Source organism: Megascapheus bottae, unplaced genomic scaffold (assembly GCF_031878675.1).
Source record: "Megascapheus bottae isolate mThoBot1 unplaced genomic scaffold, mThoBot2.hap1 HAP1_SCAFFOLD_45, whole genome shotgun sequence".
In the NCBI taxonomy this organism is placed as follows: domain Eukaryota; kingdom Metazoa; phylum Chordata; class Mammalia; order Rodentia; family Geomyidae; genus Megascapheus; species Megascapheus bottae.
This window is the reverse complement of record NW_028327483.1, coordinates 3033524-3057318: the sequence shown is the minus strand read 5'-3', so window position 1 is coordinate 3057318 and position 23795 is coordinate 3033524.

Below are 23795 nucleotides of genomic sequence, written 5' to 3'. Positions count from 1 at the left end.
TGTTCACAGGGGAGCTAAGCATGACAAAAGTGCATGAGCTGGCTACTTTATTAGGACTGGGCCACCATGCCATTTCATTTCCCTCACAAGCTCCTGGAGTCTCAGCAGTGTGCTTACTGAGAAGTTGCATTTCAGGCATGAGTGAATGGCCCCCAATTGCAGCCCTCACCTGGTGAGGTCCTAGGAAATCCCATTTTCCAGTAGGAAATAAGGTTTCAGTAGCAATGGCGGTGTCCTGTGAAGTACTGGAGACAGTGGAAAAGCTGGGGGCACAATCACTTTTGAGCCATCAGGGAGGGATTGTGATAACTTTGCCTGTGGAAACTCAAAGCATTTACATTTTGTTTGTGGTCCAGTGCTGCCACTTGAAATTGAACCCATGTCTAAATGCTGTCCCTTTGGTGTTCAAAGATTAGCACTGTACCATTTGTGTCATAGGACCAGTTCTGGCTTTTTGCTGCCTAATTGAATACAAGTGCATTTAGACTTTTACTGACTACACTGGCTTTCAACTGTGATCTTCAGATCTCATCCTACTGAGTGGCTAAGATTAGAGGCATGAGCATTTACTTCTTTATTTAGAGCATTTATTTATTTATTTATTTATTTAGAGCATTTACTTAATTTGAGTTGTGTTTACTTTGGACAGATACATAGAGGCATCTCTCAGAAGCTTCTGGAAGTGGGATGTAAAAGTCATCCTGTTCTCATGTGTCTTTTCCCCCCTCCCAGCATATAGATGCACATCTCTGCAGGACAGCCACAGCATTAGAGTCCTGCATGACAGGAGCTTTGGTAGAAGGCTCAGGATGGAGACAGAACGCTCTCACTTTCCTTGTACCAAATGTACCAGCAGCATCGTGTGTTTCATATCTTCGATGTGAATGGACTTCTACCCCAGTGATTTCTACGAGTTCAAGAACTGCCACACCCTGACACAACTCAATCTCTATATGAGGCTCCACATGCCGGCCTCAGAGCTGCTCTTCCAATTACACATCCTTTTTGACCACCTGGAGGAATGCGCGACCAGTAAGACCAAGAAAAATAAGATGACTTGGTCTGAGCACCTCATAGGGTGTGAGTAGGTAGCCCATGTGGTCTAGGTACTAGTTGGCCCTTCTCACCAGCTTGGCAAAATGCCCTTTATGGGTGGTGTCAGCCAGGTAATGTCTGTCCTCTGTTTGAAAGGACTCAGGCATAAGCACTCATTAGAAAGATCAGACATCTCCTCAGTGTTCAGTCCAAACTCCAATTCTACAGCTTCCTCCATTAGAGCCTCATGGAAGTTGAGTGACACTTCAACTTGCAGAGTCCACTCTGTACACTCTGTTCCTATTTCCATTCTTAGGTTTGGGTCGTCGTGGAAGAGCTTATCCTGAACTCCAGATGAAAAACCCACCAGTGGAGCTGGTAACTGATGGAGATGGAGAATCCTCACTACACTCCAGAAAGCATGGGCCTTCTGTAGAAAATACCAAACAGGGTTGGAGTCCTGTGGATATACCTTGTGCTCTGAACCCCATGTGTGACACAGTTGAACCTGCAGATACTCTGCATTAAGAAAAAGAGCAGCCAGATTTCCTTCCGTTTCCTTTTACCGTCCACCCAGAGTCAGTCCACGTGACTCAGAGCAAAACTCCACTTATTGTGCAGGGTAAAGGGCCACACGCTGAACTCATGGAAAATGTCCCCAGCTTATGTGTGGTGGAAGCAGCAATTGTAGTCTCAATACTGGATTCATTGGAGGAAAATGAATCGATCCTCACAGAATATCCAGACCCATCCTTCCCACTACAGGAGAGCCCATCTCCATTTGACAAACCAGAATCCATCCCCCTCTTAACTCAGGAAGGACCTTCTGTTTCTCATGAGGAAAAAGACACTTCTGAGGCCTCTGAGGTAGCATTACTGCCTGAAGGCAACTTGGAGGCCAGTCTGGATTTAGACCTTCCTTGTCCCCTTCCTAAAAAGACATCTCTTTATCTTGCTCTCATGATTGTAGTCAAGTATTCATTGTATTTACTTTTCTAACTTAAAATCCCATTGTTAATATTATGATGTACATTTCTTCAGTCCTTATTATACTGTGTTTTACTTTCCAGTTACAATGGTGGCCCCAGACACATAGGTCCTGGGTGGGGCAAAAACCAGACAGGTCTTGACCTGTACTAGATAACCTTACTGGGTATACACAGAACAATGAAATCCATGGAATCACCAAGAATCCAGGCCAGGACTCCCTGGAGAGGCAGGTCAGCTACCAAAGCTTAAGCACAGAGCAGATGCCTGGAAAGGTATTCTGTCAATTGGGAGAAGGGCCAGAGTAAATGTAGTATTATGTGGGACTCTGTTCTGTGAGTTCAAGTCTGTTTATATATCCATTGAGCTTTCTACAAATATTTAAGAAATTTAGAACTCCACAATAGCATCAAAAATCTACTTTGGCCTTGAGTGTGGCCTAATTGTAGAGTGCTCGCCTAGTATACAAGAAGCCCTTGATTCAATTCCTAGGTACTGCATACACACAAAAAACCAGATGAGGCACTGCGGCTCAGGTGTCATAGTGCCAGCCTTGAATAAAAAGTGGCCAAGGACAGTTCCTGGTCCCTAAGCTCTAGCCCCAGGCTAGCCAAACAAAAAAATCATACCACTTTTGATACATTTTGAATTAGATCTGATTTATTTAACCTTCTTTTTTGCCAGTCCAGGGTGTGTTCCACCAAGCCAAACTACTAGCCCCCAACCTTACCATTTTTAATCATTTAATTTTTTATATAATCACATTTTATGCTGTCTGTATTAATACCATAAACAGTATGCTTAGTGTAATAATGGTTAAGTTAAAACATAAGAAATTAATAACTAAAATTTCTTTTTATTAGTTTTATAGCATTAGTACAATTCTATGAGAAAAGTTTCCTAGAATGTTTATTTTACAGTTCAAGTAATCCATTTTGATAAATATATCAACCTATTCATTTATTTCAATATGTTTCAAACTATTGTTTTCAATAATGAGAATACAAATATATTTGTTGTAAATGAAATTTATGACTTGGGGGAGGGGTTTTTGGGGGAGGGAAAGAGAAAAAAGGAGGGAGGGGGTAACAGTGTTTACAAGAAATGTACTCATTACATATGTAACAGCAATCTCTTTGTATATCACCTTGACAACAAAATTATAAAAATGTATAATAATTTTAAATGTCCACTTTGGGCAGAATTTTTTTGCTAGTTCTGGGCTTAGACTCAGGGCCTGAACACTGTCCTTGTTTTTGTTTTTGTTTATTCTTAAGGCTCGAGCCCTATCATATGTGCCACAGCACCACTTTTATCTTTTCTGTCTATGTTTTGCTGAAGAATCGAACTTAGGTCTTCATTCTGGCTAGGCAAGAACTCTTCCAAGACTTAACTCATGTCCCCAGTGGGAAGGAAGTTTCTCATAAAATATGTAGGAAATTTGTACACTAAGGAAAAGTCATCAAAAGTAGAAGAAAAAATAGTTACTTAGATAGAAAACGACATGCCAGTATTATGGCACATCCCTGTAATTCTAGCTTCAAGAGTGGCCTATTTGGACCAGGAGTTGCCTGGCTGAAGTGGTAAAGTGCTATCCTTGAGTAAACCCTAGGACAATGCTCTGGCCCTGAGTTGAAGCCATAGGACATGCAAAAATATAATGCCAGTGACTGGTGGCTCATACTGGTAATCCTACCTACCCTGGATCATTAAGATTCAAAGATAGTGCAGGTATAAAAATCTGTGAGACTCTTATCTCCAAATAATCCAGAAAATTTGAAATGACAGTGTGGCTCAAGTGGTAGAGCCCTTGCCTTGAGCTGAAGAACTTAAGGAAAACATTCAGGCCCAGAGTTCAAACCCCATGACTGACAAAACGGAAAAGAAAAACAAAGCCTTATGCTAAGGCTGCGGTGTTCACTAGTGGTAGTTTGCTTGTCTAGTATGCATAAAGCCCTGGGTTCAATTTCTCTGTACTACATATACAAAAAAAAGCTGGAAGTGATCTCAGAATGTTGGGTTCTGAGAATCACAGTTCAAAACCAGCCCAGGCACTAAAGTCCATGAAACTGTTACTTCCACTTAAACACCAGAAAACCAGAAGTGGCACTGTGGCTCAGGTGTTTAGGGTTGTAGCTGAAGAGCCCAGGGACAATGCCCAGGCACACAAATAAAGTCTCACAACCAAAGAGAGAGAAAGAGAGAGAGAGAGAGAGAGAGAGAGAGAGAGAGAGAGAGAGAGAGAGAGAGAGAGAGAGAGAGAGGGGGGGGGGAGGGAGAGACTGAGAGAAGTATCAAAGAGCCAGGCACTGGTAGCTGAAGCCTGTAATTCTAGCTTCATATCTCTGGCCATAAAAGAAATGCAAATGAAAACAACTTTGAGAATCCACCTCACTCCAGGCAAATGGCCATTACCAAGAAATCTAGTAACAGATACTGGTGGGGAAGTGGCCAGGGGGGATCACTACTACACTGTTGGTGTGAGTGTAAACTCGTTCAATCACTAGGGAAAGCAGTGTGGAGCTCCCCTATGACCCAGGAATTCCACTACTTGGCATATACCCAATTTTCCACAAACAAGGACATACTAAAGCCACTAGCACAACGATGCTTATTGCAGCACTATTTACCATAGCAAAGATATGGAACCAACCCAGATGCCACTCAGTAGATGACTGAATCAAGAAGATGTTGTACTTATACACAATGGAATTATATGCTGCCATCAGAAAGAATGACATCACTGCATTTGTAAGGAAGTGGAAAGACTTGGAAAAAGTCATATTAAGTGAAGTAAGCCAGACCCAAAGGAACATAAGCTCAATGGTTTCCTTCATTTGTAATAATTAGTACACATGTAGGACTCTCCTAGCAGAGGATTACAATAACTCAAAAACCTAGGTACATAAGGTCATATAGGTTGAGACTAAATGAAAGGATCTCTAGGATATGGGAACAAGAGCTGTGTCTTGTGTCGTCATTGTTCTTAATCTTGTGTGATTGTTGTCCTTAATCTACTATGTTATTTCTCATCTCTTTTTTTGCCCTTTGGTTAATTTCAGATTGTTACAGTATCTGATTTTTTACCTGGAATCTTGTATATATGTTTATTTGAAATAGGAAAGGGAAGAGGGGAAACAAGATGTTGGGGAAAGGGTGGGGAGAGGGAACTGGGGATAAAAACATGAGGAAGGGAATCAATGTGTGAGAAGTAATGCAACCTACTACCTGTAAATGTAATTGTAACCCCTCTATACATTACCCTGACAATAAAAAAGAGACTACAAAAAATATCTGTAGAAAATGAGGCTGGATTATGGAAACAACAAGATGCCCAACTACAGATGAATAGATACAAAAAATGTGATACACACACACACACACACAATGGAATTCTACATAGCCAACAGACAACATAAAATAATGTCATTCTCGGGGAAGTAGATGAAAAGAAAAAAAATCATATTAAGTAAGCCAGACTCAAAGGAACATAGGCCCAAGAGTCTCCCTCATTTGTCAAATTCAATAAAAATCTTGGACTCTCCTAGCAGAGATTTACAATAGAACAAAATCTAGACACATCATGCCAAATAGTATGACACTAAATGTAAGGACCTCCAGGATAAAGAAACAAAAGTCATATAATGAGTGATTGTGGTCCTTAATGTACTATTTTATCTCTTATCACTTTTGCTATCCCTTGGTTATATCATATTGTTACAATATTTCACCTTGTTATCTGATATATTTCATATATGCCTAATTGGTTATTTGAAATGGGATAGGGAATGGGGAAAATAAAGATGAGTGGGGGTAGGGGGGAGGGAAACGGGGACCATGTCATTAGAGGGAGTATCAAAGTTTGAGAAGTAATTCACCTTCTATGTGGTGAATATAATATAACCCTTCTATAAATTACAATAAAAATAAATACATAAGAAAGAAGATCTAGACAGACAAAAATAATAATGGTATTTTCAGGGAAGTGGATGAAATTAGAGTGAATCCTGTTGCGTGAGATAAGTCAAGACCAAAGGAGAAAAAGTTGCATGGTATTCTTAATATATGGATATTAGATTCAAACAGTACTAGAGCAATGACTCAATAGTTGGTACCCAAAGTTATGGACATAGTTTTGGAAATATAAACATATCTACATGGACATAAATATCTATGATAGACTATATACTCTATAAACATGTGTTTTATTATAGATTAATCTGTATCTATGACATACAAAGGGTCAGCTTAATTTTTACTATATTCTAAAATCTATGTGCCAGTGATTGTATAGAGATTCCCTTCTTGAATACTTGTTTGTTAAACATCACATTTGAAATATGATATAAAAATCAATGTTAATAAAATCTTTAAAAAAAAAGCGGCTGGATGTGAAGACCACTAATATATTTTCTCTAAGTGGTACAGAAATTTTCTTAATGAATCAAGGGTTTTTATAATGATTGTTTAGGATTTTGAGTGTTCTACAATCAATGATACTTGGGGAAAGATGATATAGCTGACTGTGTAGATGGTATGAAGACATTACTGGCCTAAATGTAGAATAAAACATGGGTAAGTGGCTGTTAGCTGTCCATATTCTGCTGGAGTATGTGGAATGAATTTATTAAGCACAAAGCAGGCTCTTAGTCAGATGAGGATCAAGATTATGTGGTTCCATGAGATGAATGAGGAAAGATTAGGAAAAATCTGCTCAGATATCCAGATAGGCTATCTAAACTGAGGTATCTGGGTGCCTTTTTTTTTCTTTCTTGGTAGGTAGCTTGAACTTTGGACCTGGGTAAGGTCTCTTTGTTCTTTTTGCTCAAGAGTAAGGCGTACCAGTTTTAGCCACAGCTCCACTTAGTTTTTTGGTGGATAAGTGGAGAGAAGAATCTTACAGGTTTTTTTTGCTTGCAGTAGCTTTGAATCACCTTCTCCCTGGCTAGCTAGAATGACAATTGTGACCCTCCAGCGCCTGCTTAGTGATTTTTTGAAAATTTGACTTTCTTCAAAATCACATAACTGGTTCCTAGCAAAGTTGTGAAGCCTGACTTAAATGTGACAGTCAAAGAATTTTGTCAGTTTGAGACACGCTGTGCTGAACGTTAGAAATCTACCACTTGAGTCACCGTGGCACTTCCAGCTTTTCTGCTTCTGTGGTGCTGAAGAATGGAATCCAGGGTTTCATACACACTAGGCAAGCACTGTACCTTTGTACTACATTTTCAGCCCAATTTTTTTATGTTTTGTTTTTTCAGTGTTGTTGCCTCTAAAGTAGTGTATGATGTTCTTTCTTTTTCTTTGCTTTTTACCTCTTTTGTTCTTTTTCCCTTTAGTTTTATCTTCTGTATTCACTGTGTTTAATATTGGTACCCTGTGTCTTGTATATAGGTTTATGTGATTTGGGAAAGGGAAAGGGTATAATAAAATGGTAAAAAAAAAAACAAAGGAAAAAGTGTGAACCAATTGAATACTTGGAAGACACTAAACGGAAATGAACTGAACAACCTGGGTGGAGAGGAGGCTGAAGGTCAGAAAACAGAGAAAAATGAGGGAGGGGGCAACAATTTTCTTAAGAAATGTATTCATTACTTACGTAACCGTATGCCAACTGTATATTGACTTAACAAAAAATTAACTTAAAAATAATTTAACCAGGTATGGTGGCTCACATTGTAATTGTAGCTACTCCAGAGGCTGAGATCCGAGGATAGCAGTCCAAAGTCAGCCTGGGCACTGACTCTTACCTCCAATTAACCACCATAAACCCAGAAGTGGCCCTATGGTTCAAGAGTTAGGGCAGTAGTCTTGAGCTGATAGCTCAGTGGCAAAACCTAGGCACAGAGTTCAAGTCCCATGACTTGAATGATGAATGATACTAGCCAGGATCTTTGTGCTCACACTTGGAATCCTATCTACACAGAAGATAGATGTCTCAGGATCAGGTCTGAATCCAGCCCAAAGTAATTCCATGAGATTCTGATTTACAGTTAACTACCAAAAATCTGGAAGTGGAGATGTGGATCAAGTGGTAGAACACTAGCCTTAAGAAAAAAAACATTCAAGGACAGTTCCCAGGCCCTGGATTCAACTCACAGGACTTGCATAAAACGAACAAAATATGATACTGAGTCCTCCATCATTGGGTGTTATAGTTCAATATATTTGATATGAGTCTTAGCAATTAAGTCCCTAGCAAATGCTCTGCCCTAAAATTCTGCTTCATAGCTGATTCATAGAATTTCAGCATCATTACTATCTCCTCCCAGTTAGCATAGCAGTCTACTACTGAAAATTTGAAAAAAATCGTTTGAGTAATCCTAATAAATCTGTGTATCATTTGCACACACATCAAATCAGCAGCAGCCATGTTCTACTATTATCTAAATGTATTTAATCCCTTCTTTAGTTAATGAGCCTTAAAGACTGAAAATTATGGAATAGTTATGAACATAACAGTCACCATTCTTCTACCTAATATTGTAATATAAGTTTATAAAAGCAGGGACTATTCTGAAGTGTGCAGATGATAGCTGTAATTATAATATTCTCATGAAGTAGGGTTTACAGAAACATGTTGCTTTGGGAAAGCAAAGGCAAGGAAAAATGATATAAGTAAGTTCCCTATTTATCAGAAGGAAAATACTATTGGGTTTAGATCAACTTCATTCTTCCCGTGCTGATGAAACAAATATTAACAATTTCAGAGGCCAATCACTTCATTGTGATGCACAAACAGCCAGCTTAGATCAATCTTCCAAAAAAGGAAAAGGAACAAATGAGAAGCAATTAAGATTTTCAAAATGAAGTAGATGGAGGTGGCAGCTCCCACTTGTAATCCTAGCTATTCAAGGCCTGAAATCAGAGGATCTGGATTAAAAGTCCATCTGGGATGAAAATCTTCCTGTCTGCAACATCAGTTCTGTGCCCACAGCCCAGCTGATGCACTCTGCCCACCAATTACCAAATACCAAAGACCATCTCCTATCTGAGATACTAGCAAACACACTCACACATTGTTTCCTCTTTTGGAGATAGTTGAAACATGTATCAGAAACATTTCCCTGGCTTCAGAGTGGAAGTGGAAATATATACTCACTAGAAGCCCATCTGGTAAATTACAGTCAATCATCTTTCCTCACATCTTGACAGTTAGATTGAACAATGAGTGTTTGGATCAGAAGAGATGTGTATGAGCATACAGGTTGTAAAAGATGAGATCTGAGGATTCCAGTTCAATATCAGTCCATGCCATGAATTCCGTAAGATTCATACGTCTAAATTAACCAGCAAAAAACAATTGTGGTTGTGGTTAAAATGCCAGAGGCCTAAGCTTTGCATAAAAGTGCTAAGGGGTAGCATCCAGGCCATGACTCAAGCCACAGTATGGGCTCACATACGGAAAAACTAACCCTGAGGACAACACAGGATATGCATATGTTTGGGAGGGATGCAGATGAATGGGATGCTGATTTCATTTACCTAACATTTAGTCTCAACCATTCTGTACAGAGCAGCCCTCTCTGTGAAAAGTCCTAGGTAAAAATGTTCTCAAGATCAGCAGATACATGCTTACACCACACTGCACATTTAAAATACAAACACACGGCCAGGAATTTAGCCAAGTGGTAGAGTGCTTGCTTAGCCTGCACGAGGACACGGATTCGATTCCTCCCTACTACAAACATAGAAAAATAGCAGAAATGGTGCTGTGGCTCAAGTGGTAGAGCTCTAGCCTTGAGAAAACCCAAGAACAATGCCCAAGCCCTGAGTTTAAGTCCCAGGACTGGAAAAAAACAAAAGAAAACAAAACAAAACAAAAATAAATACACAAAATAAAAAGACTGTCAGTAGGGCTGAGAATGTGGCTTAGTGGTAAAATGCTTGCCTAGTGCACATGAGGCCCTGGGTTCAATTCCTCAGTACCACATAAACGTACTCAAACTCTACCACTCTACCGGCCATCTGACGGCCCCACTGACAGTCTTGAGCAAAGAAAACCCTAATCTAGAGCTCTAGACCCTGGGTTCAAACCCTAGTACTGGCCCACTAGCACCCTAGAAGCCCAAACTGCAAAAATACCAAAACAAAAATGTGAAAATGTTATAACTTTTCAGCAAAATCCAATGAAACAACATAGTGTATAGTTTGTTGAAGATTTGGTAGAAAGACAGTAAACAAACAAAACACATCAAAAAAAACAAAAACGAAACTCACCCAAATTCAATATGAGCTTATATGATGCAAAAAATAGTTTACTAGCTATGTCATTTATCATACAAAACTCTGAAGTTTAATGGAGTCCCACTTATCCAGCCATTCTCTGATTTGATATTGATGGGTATTGCGTTGAATTTGTAGATAGCCCTTGGCAAGATTGTGATTTTCACCATGTTGATTCTTCCAATCCATGAGCATGGGAGGTTTTTCCATTTTCTCAGTTCTGCATTAATTTCCTTTTTGAAGGTTTTAAAGTTTTCATCAAAAAGGTCCTTTACATTCTTAATTAAGGTAATTCCTTGGTACATTATTTTCTTTGAGGCTGTTGGAAAAGGAGTTGGTTTCCTGATTTTTGCCTCGTTCCTCTCACTGTTGGTGTAGAGGAAGGCAGTTGATTTTTGAGGGTTAATTTTATAGCCTACTACCCTTCCAAAGTTTTCAATCAGCTCAAGGAGCTTGGGAGTAGAATCTATAGGATTCTTTAAATACAGAATCATGTCATCTGCAAAGAAGGATAGTTTTATTTCCTCTTTCCCTAATTGGATCTCCTTTATGCTTGCATCTTGCCTTATTGCACTGGCTAGGAATTCTAGTACTATGTTAAAGAGGAGTGGAGAAAGTGGGCATCCTTGTCTCGTTCCTGATTTTAGAGGGAATGGCTTTAGCTTTTCGCCATTAAGTATACTACTAGCTGTGGGTGTGTCATACACAGCCTTCATTATATTGAGGAATGTTCCATGGATTCCTACATTCTCCAGAGCTTTTAACATAAAGGGCTGTTGGATATTGTCAAATGCCTTTTCTGCATCTTGAGACAATCATGTGATCTTGCCCCTTCTCCTGTTGATGTGTCAAATTATATTAGTTGATTTGTGTATGTTTTACCAGCTTTGCCTCCCTGTGATGAATCCTGTTTTATCATAGTGTATAATCTTTTTGATGAGTTTTTGTAGACGGTTGGCCAGTGTTTTGTGGAGAAGTTTTGCATTGATATTCCTCAAATAATTGGTTTATAGTTCTCTTTCTTTGATGAATCTCGGTCTGGTTTGGGAATGAGGGCTATACTGGCTTCATAGAATGATTTTGGTTAAGAACCTTCATTTTCAATTTAATTGTGAGCTCTGTTTGAAGACCTTATAGAATTCAACTCTGAATCCATCTGGCCCTGTGCTTTTCTTAGGTGGAAGGTGTCTTACTGCCATTTCTATTTCAGTGCTTGAAATAGGCCTGTTAGGTGGGTTAGTTCCTCTTTGTTCAGTTTGGGTATGTTAATATTGGCTAAAAATTCACCCATTGTTCTAGATTTTCAAATTTGTTTGCGTAAAGTTTTGAGAAATATTCCCTCATGATACTGTTCATCTTGGTAATTTCTGTCGTGATATTACCATTTTCATCTGCGATATTTTTTATTTCAGTATGCTCTCTTTTTTTTGGTAAGATTTGCTAAGGGTTTGTCAATTTTGTTAATTCTTTCAAAGAACCAACTCCTTGGTTTGTTGAGTCTTTCTATAGTTTTTTTTGGATTCCAAATCATTTAATTCTGCTTTGATTTTAAATTTGCACTCTTCCACTGGGATTAGGGTTGGTTTGTTTCTTTTTTTCCAGAGCTTAAGGTTACACATTAACTTTTGGTTGCAATTTTTCCAACTTTTTGTTGTAGGCCCTCAGAGCCATAAATTTTCTTCTGAGTACTGCCTTTGCCATGTCCCAAAGGAGCTGGTATTTTGTGTGCTCCCTATTGTTAAATTTCATAAACTGTTGGATTTCTGTTCTGATCTCTTTGATGACCCATTGGAGAATCAACAATGTGTTGTTCAAGCTCCATGAGTTACAGGGTTTTTGTTGGTGGAGATGGGTGATCAGTTCCAGTTTGATGCCCTTGTTGTCTGAGAGTATGCAGGGAATAATTTCAGTGTTTCTGAATCTGTCCAGGTTTGTTTTATGGACTAAGATGTGGCCTATTTTGGAAAATGTTCCATGTGCTGCTAAAAAAACATATATTTTGTTCTTGCTGTGTTGAATATTCTGCAGATGTCTGTTAGATATAATTGGTCTATATTGTTGTTCAATTCTAAGTTTTCTCTGTTGTATTTTGTCTTGTTGGTTTGTCCATAGGAGAGAGTGATGTGTGTCGCGATCCCCTCGGCCGGCAAGGAAGACGCAACAAGTGAGACTTCTTCTCGAGCAGCAGTTTATTCAGCAAGCTTACAGCTATGCCAGGTCGACCCCGACTTCCTCAAAACCCTGGGCTTTTATAGGCCCATCATCCAATCACATTTGCTTTCTTACAATTCTATAGCCAATAATATAAGTACACCTCTATAGCACATTCTAAACAAGTAGCAATATGGCATTACACATACTTCCAATCATGCATAAAGCTCATGAACAATCACATCTCTTCCTGGAAACTTTCAGACAAACAACTCAGTGGCGCAACCACAAAGGCGGATGCCAGCGTCATCTTGTAATGGCGAATGTAATAGCCCTCTACATCTCCCCCTTTTTTCTTTTGGCTGAAAGCGAAGAGAATTTGAGTAGGAATCCAGAGACTGGCCAAATCGCCAAACGCCTTCCCAATTTTCTCATTCAAAGGGTAAGGGATCATGCCTGTCTTACCCATCTTCAACATCCGATACTCGAGCATCGGAGTCTGTCTTAGGTTGATACCAAGACCAATCTCTACTCTTACCCGTCGTTGACTACTGATCCAGCATACCCAGCCATGCTTGGGGGGATTCCTGTTGCTGAAGAGTCATAAGAGCTTGTTTAATGACCATGTGATCGCGCTTTCTTTGTCTGATAATGTCTGTGCAAAACAAGAACAAATCAGCACAATAATCCTAATCCAACACATAAAATAACAATTAAGGACACACTTCCAGCCCATTCCTTAACCCAATTTAGGGATTGGGAAATCCAATCTAATAATTCTCCCACAGTAGCAATGTTTACACGGGTGGAATTAACAATCATAATTTCCTGTCGTAATTGATTAGTAAGATTTTCAAACTCTTGAGTCCAAGATCCTTGAAGTATACGACCCAATTCGCGGGATAAATTTGGAGCATGTGAAAAATTATAATAATCCAAGGAAGTAATACATAAACCAGACATGGTTCCTACACACATTAATTGAGCAAATTGAAACATATAGTCCATTTGTTCCTGCAACAAATGTACTCTTTGATTTAAAATCATAAGTCCTCGGGCTAAATGCTGATTTACTTGTACTTGAGTATCCATACCTTGTGAAACCGCTTCGGACAAAGTATTTACAGCAGTCGCAGTCTGAATGGAGGTAACCCTAGCGGCAGCAGACGCAGCGGCAGTTGCAATTAATGAAGACACTAGAACAATTAATGCAGTCACTCCAAAATCACGCTTTGGTCTTCTTCTTAATTTCACTATTAAATTCTTTTCTGATGCTTCTACTGGAATCGGAATAAAGGTAGGCATGCGCATAATTACAGCAGAATCAAATTCACTAACATTCCAACACTGGCTTAAATAACATTCAGAAAGGGAACAATTTATAATTCCATTAACAACATTATATAAACTGAAAATAACAAACATAAAAGGAAACCATACACATGCAGGGGTAGGGCCATAAGTGCCATTAAATTCACAATAATTTAGGGTAACATTATTTCTTGATGCCACAGTAGAACACCCTGATTTTGAACCGGAATTACATGACTCTGAACTGGGACAACATGGCCCTGAACCGGGACAAACAATCATAATCTCATGTTTAATGGTACTATTACAATGCCTAAACTCTCTCCATTAATAAAAGCCAAAGTATTACTAACACTACAAGCATATTTCCCACAAATTAACCAAACATCAAAGGGGTTCTCAGTATCTACATCTGCTCTTTGAAAAATATAATCACGATTACATAAAGCATGGGTAATATTCCCAAAATCAGTAATAGCAGGGGAAAAACGAAAGCCAGAAGTAATATGAGCATATTTAGAGCTCTGACAACCTGTCCTCTCACAGGGCCACCAAGCATTACTAGTACATTTAGGAAACAATAAAGGAAAACTGTTTGTAAGTCCATGCTGAATTTTCCCCAATTTTCACATGATCTCCATAAGATGGAACATACCCCGAATATCCCACTAGCCCTGCCTTTTGACTAACTGTTTTCGAATCATCATTTGGCTGGGGATAAAACATTCCCATATTTTGTCGATGAAAGATTATACAGGTACTCAAATTCATAGATAAAGTAAAACACAAGGTTCGAGTTAAATTCAAACTTAGGGAAAAATTTCCACGTCCAGAAACATAAGGAATAGGAGGTAATTTCAAGGAACTGTTAGTTGTGAATATATATGGGTATACTTTAGAAGTACTAGTCACTGGCATTGGCAGAGGAAACGTCTTCATTATTGCCCACAATACTCGAGTCTCCATCAGTGGCCACAACAGCATCATCAATAGCAGCATCATCGACAGGATTTTCATGACGATCATCCTTCTGCACTTTCCTCACCAAACGTTCCGGCACCCAAATGGGATCTTGTGATTTCTGTGGAAACACACAAACAGCTCCTCGTACCCAAGAGAGCACGGGGTCTGGCCCATTCCATTGGCCAGTTAATACATCCTTCCATTTCACAAGTCCTTTATGCAGTCCTATAGCTGGTGAAACATGTCTATCAGCGGCAGAATGGCCTTGAATATCCAAATTTAAAAAATTTAAAGTAAAAAGAACAAGGGAAATTCTATCTTTAGGTGTTTTCTTATATCCAATTCCCTCTTTTTGTTTTTGTAAATAGAATTTCAAGGTGCGATGAGCACGTTCCACAATACCTTGTCCTTGGGGATTATAAGGCAATCCATGTAATAATTGTACTCCCATAGTCTGGCAAAAGGTAAGAAATTGCTTACTAGTGTAAGCGGGGCCATTATCAGTCTTTATTAAATAAGGTATGCCCCAGGAAGCCCAAGCTTCCAAGCAGTGAGTAATTACATGATGAGGTGTTTCTCCACTTAAAGGAGTGGCATGAATAATTCCTGAAAATGTATCAATTGAAACATGTAAAAATTTTAACTTTCCAAACTCCATAACATGGGTAACATCCATTTGCCAGATTTTTAAAGGAAGGAGGCCACGAGGATTAACACCTAATGACACAACTGGAAGGTGGGTAACACATTTTGGGCAATTTAATACAATTTGTCTGGCCACTTGCCGAGTTAATTTAAACCGAGATTGTAGGGTGCGGGCATTAAAATGAAAATGATTATGAAACTCTTGAGCTTGTTGTTCCGGGGTAAAGACAATAAAATCCATTTGCATGCGTGCACACTTATCTACTACATTATTGCCCAAACTAAGGGGTCCGGGCAATTCTGTATGTGCACGTATGTGTACTGGAAAAAATGGGGCCTTGCGGGCACAAATTAATTCTTGCAATTGTGCAAAGAAATTGCATACATTACTACTTTTACTTATAGACCCAGTAAATTCTAAATATTTCAAACCATTAACTACATAAAGGGAATCAGAAATAATATTAAAAGAAAAGGAACAATTCTTAAAAACAGAAATAAAAACAACTTGTAACTCTACCTTCTGTGCTGATCCAGGTTGAAACTGACACAAAACTGGTTCTTGACCCTCAACCAAATAAGTCCCTAGTCCATTCTTAGAGCCATCAGTAAAAATATTAACTGCTCCAGAAATAGGTTGCTTACCTGTAACTACCGGGAAAACTACAGGATATTCTTTAAAAAACTGTAAAAAAGGACTCTTAGGATAATGATTATCTATTTTTCCTGTAAACATATAATTTAAAATAGTCCATTCATTAATGGTGGCACTTAAAACCTGAATTTGATCAGAAGTATATGGAACTATAAGAAGATTAGGTTGACAACCAAAGTGTTGTATACTAAATTTAATACCCAAAATGGACAAATTTGCAACGGCTGTGGGATAGAATTCAATTGATTTTGCAGGTGACAATTTAGGGTGAACCCACGCCAAAGGTCAGGTCTGCCACAAGACTCCTGAAGGCTGTTTAAAAGAAGCAAAAATAATTAAAGAAATTTCTAGTCCTGGTTCTATTCTTTGTAAAAATGCTGAATCTAATCTTTCTTCCAAAACTTCTAAAACTCTTCTGGCTGCAGGGGTTAACATTCTTGGTGAGTCTAAGGCAGAATCACCTTGCAATAAATAAAATAAGGGCTTTAATTCACTATTGCTCATAGGGAGGGAGGTTCTGATCCAATTAATATCTCCCAATAATTTTTGAAAATCATTTAAGGCCTTAAGGTTATCTTTTCGTAACTGCCATTTTAATGGCCTTATTTTTTGAGATGTTTAATGCTTCCTAAATACTGTGATATTCTATTTTTCTGAATCTTTTCAGGGGCTATAAATAATCCTTTATTTTCAAGGCAATTTACTAATAAACTAAAAGCCTCATTCAACATTTCCTGGTCTTTGGAAGCCAACAAGATATCATCCATATAGTGTAAGCATCTCACTGATGGAAATTCCTTTCGAATGGGGATTAAAGCTGCGTGTACATACAGTTGACACAAGGTGGGGCTATTGGCCATTCCCTGAGGCAATACCACCCATTCAAAACGTAGGGGGGGGCAGCGCCTCAAAAAAAGGAACTTCCTGTCCTGCATTAAGGTCTGCTTTCTTGCGCGACCTCTTCCAGTCTGGTGTAATACGAACTCGAGATACTGTGCCTAGCACAGGCTCCTCTAAATTAGACTCCTCCTGCATATTTTCAGGCGGCAAGGGGGGATAAATAGAAGGAACCTTTCGATCCTCCCCTGAATTCTCACTCCTTGATTCTGACCTTTCCTCCTTAAATTCCTCCAATGCTATTTTTTCTTCCACTAGTGTGCCGGAGCAATGCTCATCAGTCATACAGCTCCTGACCAATTTCCAAATAGGCTTCACTCCAGGTCCAAGCCTGCCCTTTTCCGCAGCTCTATCTATATCCTTTCCTAACTTATCCCAGGCAGGAAGGGAGAGGTTCCCCGAAATTGAGAACCAAGGAGCTACCCCTTCCACATTTAATAGAAAAAGTTTCAATGTACTTTGTTTCACCTTCAATTCCTTTGCACGCAATAAGGCGTCTAAAGCTGCCACCAACTGACATGATTCTGAGGCTCCCATAACTTGAAACTGGAGCTTTTCTCCGCTCTTTCTTTATCTACAGAAAAGAGTAGAAGTAATCGTTCCCCTTTTACCCAGGACTTTAATCGGTCCCTCTTACCTGGGACTTTAATCAGTCCCTCTTACCTGGGACTTTAATTGGTCCCTCTTACCTGGGACTTTCCAGTGCACCACCTCGAGTTCTGAAGTCTGTTGGAAGTGAAGGTCTTGGCGTACGGGCAGCCCCGTACGGGCCACCAGCTGTCGCGATCCCCTCGGCCGGCAAGGAAGACGCAACAAGTGAGACTTCTTCTCGAGCAGCAGTTTATTCAGCAAGCTTACAGCTATGCCAGGTCGACCCCGACTTCCTCAAAACCATGGGCTTTATAGGCCCATCATCCAATCACATTTGCTTTCTTACAATTCTATAGCCAATAATATAAGTACACCTCTATAGCACATTCTAAACAAGTAGCAATATGGCAATACACATACTTCCAATCATGCATAAAGCTCCTGAACAATCACATCTCTTCCTGGAAACTTTCAGACAAACAACTCAGTGGCGCAACCACAAAGGCGGATGCCAGCGCCATCTTGTAATGGCGAATGTAATAGCTATCTACAGATGTGTTAAAGTCACCAACAATCACTGTATTGATCTATGTATGGTTTCAGTGAATGTAAAGTTTGCTTGATGAATTTCGGAGCTATGGGATTCGGTGTGTAGATATTTAGGATCGTTATGGCTTCCTGGAGGAAAGATCCCTTTAGTAGTATGTAGTAACCTCCTTTATCTTTTCTTACTAATTTTAGTTTGAAGTCTATTTTATCTGATATGAGGATGGCAACTGCAGCCTGTTTATGGGGGCCGTTTGCTTGATAGAGTTTGTTCCAACCTCTCACTTTCAAAAAGTGTTCATTTTTTTGCCTAAAATGTGTCTCTTGAAGACTACAGAATGATGGATCTTGCTTTTTGACCCAAGTAGACCATCAATGCCATTTAATTGGAGAGTTATGTCCATTGATATGAGAGTTAGGATTGAGAGATATTCATTTGTTCCTACCATTTTTAAAAGCTTTCATTAGAGTCTGTGTCTTGACAGTTCTTGTGGTACTTAGATGGCATGATGTTTAGATGTCATTTCTTTCTCTGTATTGCATTTATGTTGGTTTTCTACGTGTAGAACATCTTTGAGAATTTTCTGTAATGTTGGTTTTGTTGCTACATATTGTTGCAGCTTTTCCCTGGAATGGAATGTTTTTATTGTTTTCCCAGTTATGAAAGAGAGCTTAGCTGGGTACAGTATTCTTGGTTGGTAGTTATTTGACTTAAGGGCATGACATATATGCATCCAATCTCTTCTTGCTTGCATGGTCTCTGCTGAGAAATCTGGGGTTATTCTGATTGGTTTGCCTTTATAGGTGATTGACGCGGAAGATGGCAGCAGTTCAGTGTGAGTCTTTCTGAGCTCTCGCCAAGATACCAGTTTTGGCAACGTAGGGGACAGTATATACCTCAAATTGATCCTAATTAAGCTCTAGCGACATACAGAGACCTCATTCACAGAGAAAAAAGGTAGAAATCTGGCACAAAGAAGACAGCTGGCACCGGTTCAGAGCGGCCCTGGAGACAAAGTAGCACTTCTGAATCTGTGCAGAACCGCTGCTCAGCGCGGCAGACCCACCAACTGCAGACAGAGACACACAGAACCTGCGCAAGCCCAGAGCTGACACCCGGCTGTGCAGGGACCTGCCAGGTTCACGGAAGCAGAAAATCTAGCAATTTTTGAGTACCTCCGAGGAGAAGTTTCCACTTCTGCTCGAGGATTGGCATTGGGAGGGAGCCCCTCCCCCACAAGCTGAGAGCAGCGCCATCTTGACTACTGGCAAGAACCTGGCCAAAGCAATTTTAACCTGGGAGGTGTTGCTGACAGCACCATCTTTCTTACTGGCAAAGGTTTTCCCAGAGATCTCTTAGCCAGAAATCCTGCCCCAGTGCTGCTGAAGTCCATTCCCTCTGCCAGCCACAACCCTGGTAAACAAAACCCGGGTGCAAACCTTTCAGCTTGTTTTCACAAACAATCAGAACTGAAAAACCTCATAGCCACATCACAACAGAAAAAGACTTTCTGAAGTGTTTGGATCCTGAATTTAGTGGAGATACAAGTTTCCTATCCTGCCCAGACCCACCCCCCCAAAAAAAATCCTGAAAAACTCCCTTTTTTTAAAAAGAATTATTTTTTGTTCTTTTTCTTTGTTTGGGTTTTTTTTCTTTTTTTTTCTTACATCCCTTTTTTTTATTTGCATTTTTAGGTGTTCTTATTTTCTCTTTACTATCCTACATACACCTTTTTTTTTCTCTTTCTCCTCTCGCATCCCTCTGTCACTGTGGTTGTTCCTGGAAACATAGTGACAGCTCTGAGTAAAGTCTAAATATAAATGATATCTATATTGATAAAGTGACCTGATTTTGAATCTCCTAGTCTCAACCCTAGTATTTCTTAAGTAAGAGCTCACACTATTGAGGAATCTCCCCCCATCTTTTTCTTTTTCTTTTCTGGTTTTGATTTAGTTTTTTTCTTGTTGTTTTCTTGTTGTTGATTTTGCTTATTTACTTTTGTTTTTTGTTTCTCTGTTATCCGTTCTGTATGTTTTTTTTGTTTTTCTTTGCTTGTTTTTGTTTTTGTCTTACTTTGCTTTTTCTTTCTTTCTTTCTTTTCAAAATTTTTCATCATTGAAATTTCCTACATCTACCACCCTCTCTTCTAGATATATTCTTCTTATTACCCGTCTTACTTTGATACGTTTTATCTAATCTTTCCAAACTTTGTACTCAAATACGCTACCTGCTTATCAACTAAGGTCAGTTATCCATATGCTATACCTTTCTTCATTATAATAATAATCTTACACACCTACTTTATTCCCCTCATACCTCCCCTATTCTCTCTAATACTATTTTTCTATCTCTGTTCCTCTGTTCATCTTTCAACCCTTATAATACATGGATCCACACTTGATGGTTGTTGAGCAATACGGTATATCTAGGTGTTCAATTATATTCTAGGTCCAGAGGGACCTAAATACACTAGAGAGTGGATTGAGAGGCTTATTGTTTAGGTCATAAATTGGTTTTCAGTAGTTGTATTAGACTGGTCTGTAAGTGCACAAAAAGTGTGATAATACCTATCAAAATTTGTGAACATCTAGTGTCTGCCAGGTAAAGAAGTCTAGGTTGGTTATGTGTGAAAAATTATAAACTTGTTCAGTATTAATCTTGCTCCCATTTTCAAATGGGCAGAAGAAGAAACTCAAGAAAAATGACAAATCAAGGAATAACATCCCCCACCCAATATAAACAGACAATGGAACAGTCACTGGCAAACCTAGAGGAGAGTCTTCCAAGTGCTATACAAATGCAGTTGATAAGTATACTTAATGAAAACTGTGAAAATATAAAGAAAGGGTTAAAGGAGCAAGCCATAGCTAAACAATAGGAAACCATAAACAAGGTGATATGTGAAAAAGGGAAAGCCATAAAGGAGGCCATAGTAAAGGTTTTTCACAGAAAAATGGATGAATTCATAGAATCCACAAACAAAAAGGTGTCCCAACTCCAGCAAATGTCCAAAGAGTATAAAGCTACTGAGCTAACCACTCAAATGGAAATCAAGGAGCTACAGAAATCCATATATGATCTAAAACAAGAGATGCAAGGCAACAAAAATGAATAATTAGAAGCAAGGGAGATGAAGAATAAAGTAAATAGCTTTGATAGCAGGTTAGACAATGCAGAAGAGGGAATTCCTTTAGCTGAAGATAATTTAGTTGTTATAAAGAAAGAACAAAAAATGAGTCAATTCAAATCTAGGAAATATGAGAAAATGCTACAGGAGGTCCAAGATACAAATAGGAAGCCTAATTTAAGGCTAATTGGTATTGATGAGGGTATGGAGAAAGGTCAATGGTATTGGAAATGTATTTCATGGAAGCATTCAGCCATGTCAAACAAGCTGTTTTTTTGTCTATTCTTTTCTTGGCAATTAATCCATAAATGTAATACATTCTGAGCATATGAAAATATGGAACATATTTTTTACCATATATTTTTATTGTAATTAATAGAAGGGTTACATTATATACGCAAAATGGTAGGTGCATTTCTTCACAAACATTGATACCCTGTCTCATGTCTTGGCCCCCATTTCCCACCCTCCACCCCTGCCCCTCATCTTGTTTTCCCCCTTCCCTATCCTATTTCAAATAACCAAATAAGCATATGGACAATTTTTCAGATAACAAGCTAAAATACTGTAACAGTATGAGATAACCAAGGGAGAGCAAAAGAGAAGAGAGGTAGCATATTACAGTAAGGACAACAGTCACTCGTTTTATGGGTCTTGTTTCTATGTCCTACATACATAATTCCATATAGGAGCTTTTTTAAAGGGAAAATGCTAACAAAAGTTATGTAAGAATTAAACAGCATAGTGAAGTATAGGCAGAAAGTTAGTGTAATTTAAAATACAGAATAATATCTATAATTCTAGACACTCAGGAAGCTGTTGATTGGTGCTCATGGTTGAATACAACCTGAAGAAAAATTCTTATCTCTAACATATTATATCTAATATGTTCTCATATTGATTGCCACAATCCAAATTGAAGTTGTTTACTTGAGATGACTAGCATGCATGTTGTGTCTTGCATATCTAATAACCTAACAATAATTCTCTATATTTCTTCATGCTTCCCTCATAATTCTCATCCTTTCATCCACAACTCCATGTATTCTACAAGGTGAATAGGAAAGCTTGTACTCTCCTGTATGTCCATGTGCAACATGAATACTTGCCCTGTGGCCCTTCCTTGCAGTTATATTTGTCTCTGCTACTCACCTGTCATGCAGTAAGGAACACAGAACCAAATCATTTATTGAAGGTATAAATTCATGATATGTACAACATTTGTAGCTTCTTCTTACATCAAAGCTGACCCAACACTTGCTCTGTTTTAAGAACATATCTGCCCACAAGAAACAAAGCTGTGGAAGATCTGTGTTTCCTTTATAATATAAAAATAATTTGGAGAGAACTGAGACCTTGTAATTAAAAGGGTTTTTCACATAATATGACAGAGATCAAATTTAAATTACGGAGTAGTTGAATAAACATGAATACAATAGACTCCAGAAAAGATAATTTTATATGTAATTCAGAACCCACTGTATTTTTTTCAAAATGCAGTATTAGGGGCCAGGAGTTTGGCCTAGTCGTCGAGTGCTTGCCTAGCATGCATCAAGACCCGGGTTCCATTCCTTGGTACCCCACATACATAGCAAAAAGCAGAAAGTGGTGTTGAGGCTCAAGAGCTCTAGACTTGGAAAACCCAAGGACAGTGCTCGGGCCCTGAGCTCAAGCCCAGGACTGGAAAGAAAAAGCAGTATCATACATCCATTGTCACAATTAAAATAATAAGTAAAAGATGGAAGACTGATTCTTAATGCACAACATTCTCACACATTTGCATGAATTTGCGGGGGCAGTAGGTAGGAGTACAAATTTCTCCTAATGCCAAGAACATACCTGTCTCATTACCAGTCTCATTCTCTGAGCAAGGATTACAGTCAAAGCAACAGGCAGCCTTTTCCTTCTGAGAGGATTTCCTGAATCCAGGAGCACAAATCTCACTGCAGGCAGTGTGAGTAGGCTAAAAATATCAAATGAGTGCCAGTATCTGTTTAGCCTTTTTCCTAATTTTCCCGAAGTTCTATTATTTGATATAACTGCATTATGAAACACAGTATTTCTAGTCCATTAATTAAATGATGTTATGGTTTGCACATCATGTGACCAAAAAGCTTATGTGCTATCAGGTTATTCTCTAGTCTGTTGAACTACTGATAAACATGAACTTTTTAAAATTCAGAGATTAATACTGAGAATGTAAATCTTTGGGGAGCATCCTTGAATTCATGTCATTTCATGTCTCCTACTCATCTGTGAAATGGTAAAGAGCAAGGAGGAAGAATTAAAATTAGGCTATAAGGTAAAGCACAGAGATCCCTTTTTAGGATCATGTGAACCACATATACATATTATGTTCTTACTTTTCCAGTATCTGTACTGGGAGAATCTTTTTCTCACAAATTCAATGATTCCTTTCTTAAAAATATCTGTGTAGGCAACCCCTGCAGATGATCATGGTGCTTCGAGTGGCCAGGAGCTTGGGGTCCGTGGCCTGCAGCCTGCGCATGGCCCTGGTGCCCACTGCGCCCCACCCGCAGCAGCCCTGGCGGCTGAGCGGGGACGCCGTCCAGCAGACCAACCTACAATTAAATGAACTTCCACAGAAGAGATAAAAATAAACCATTCAAACCCATAAAGTGATCCCTCAGATAACTTAT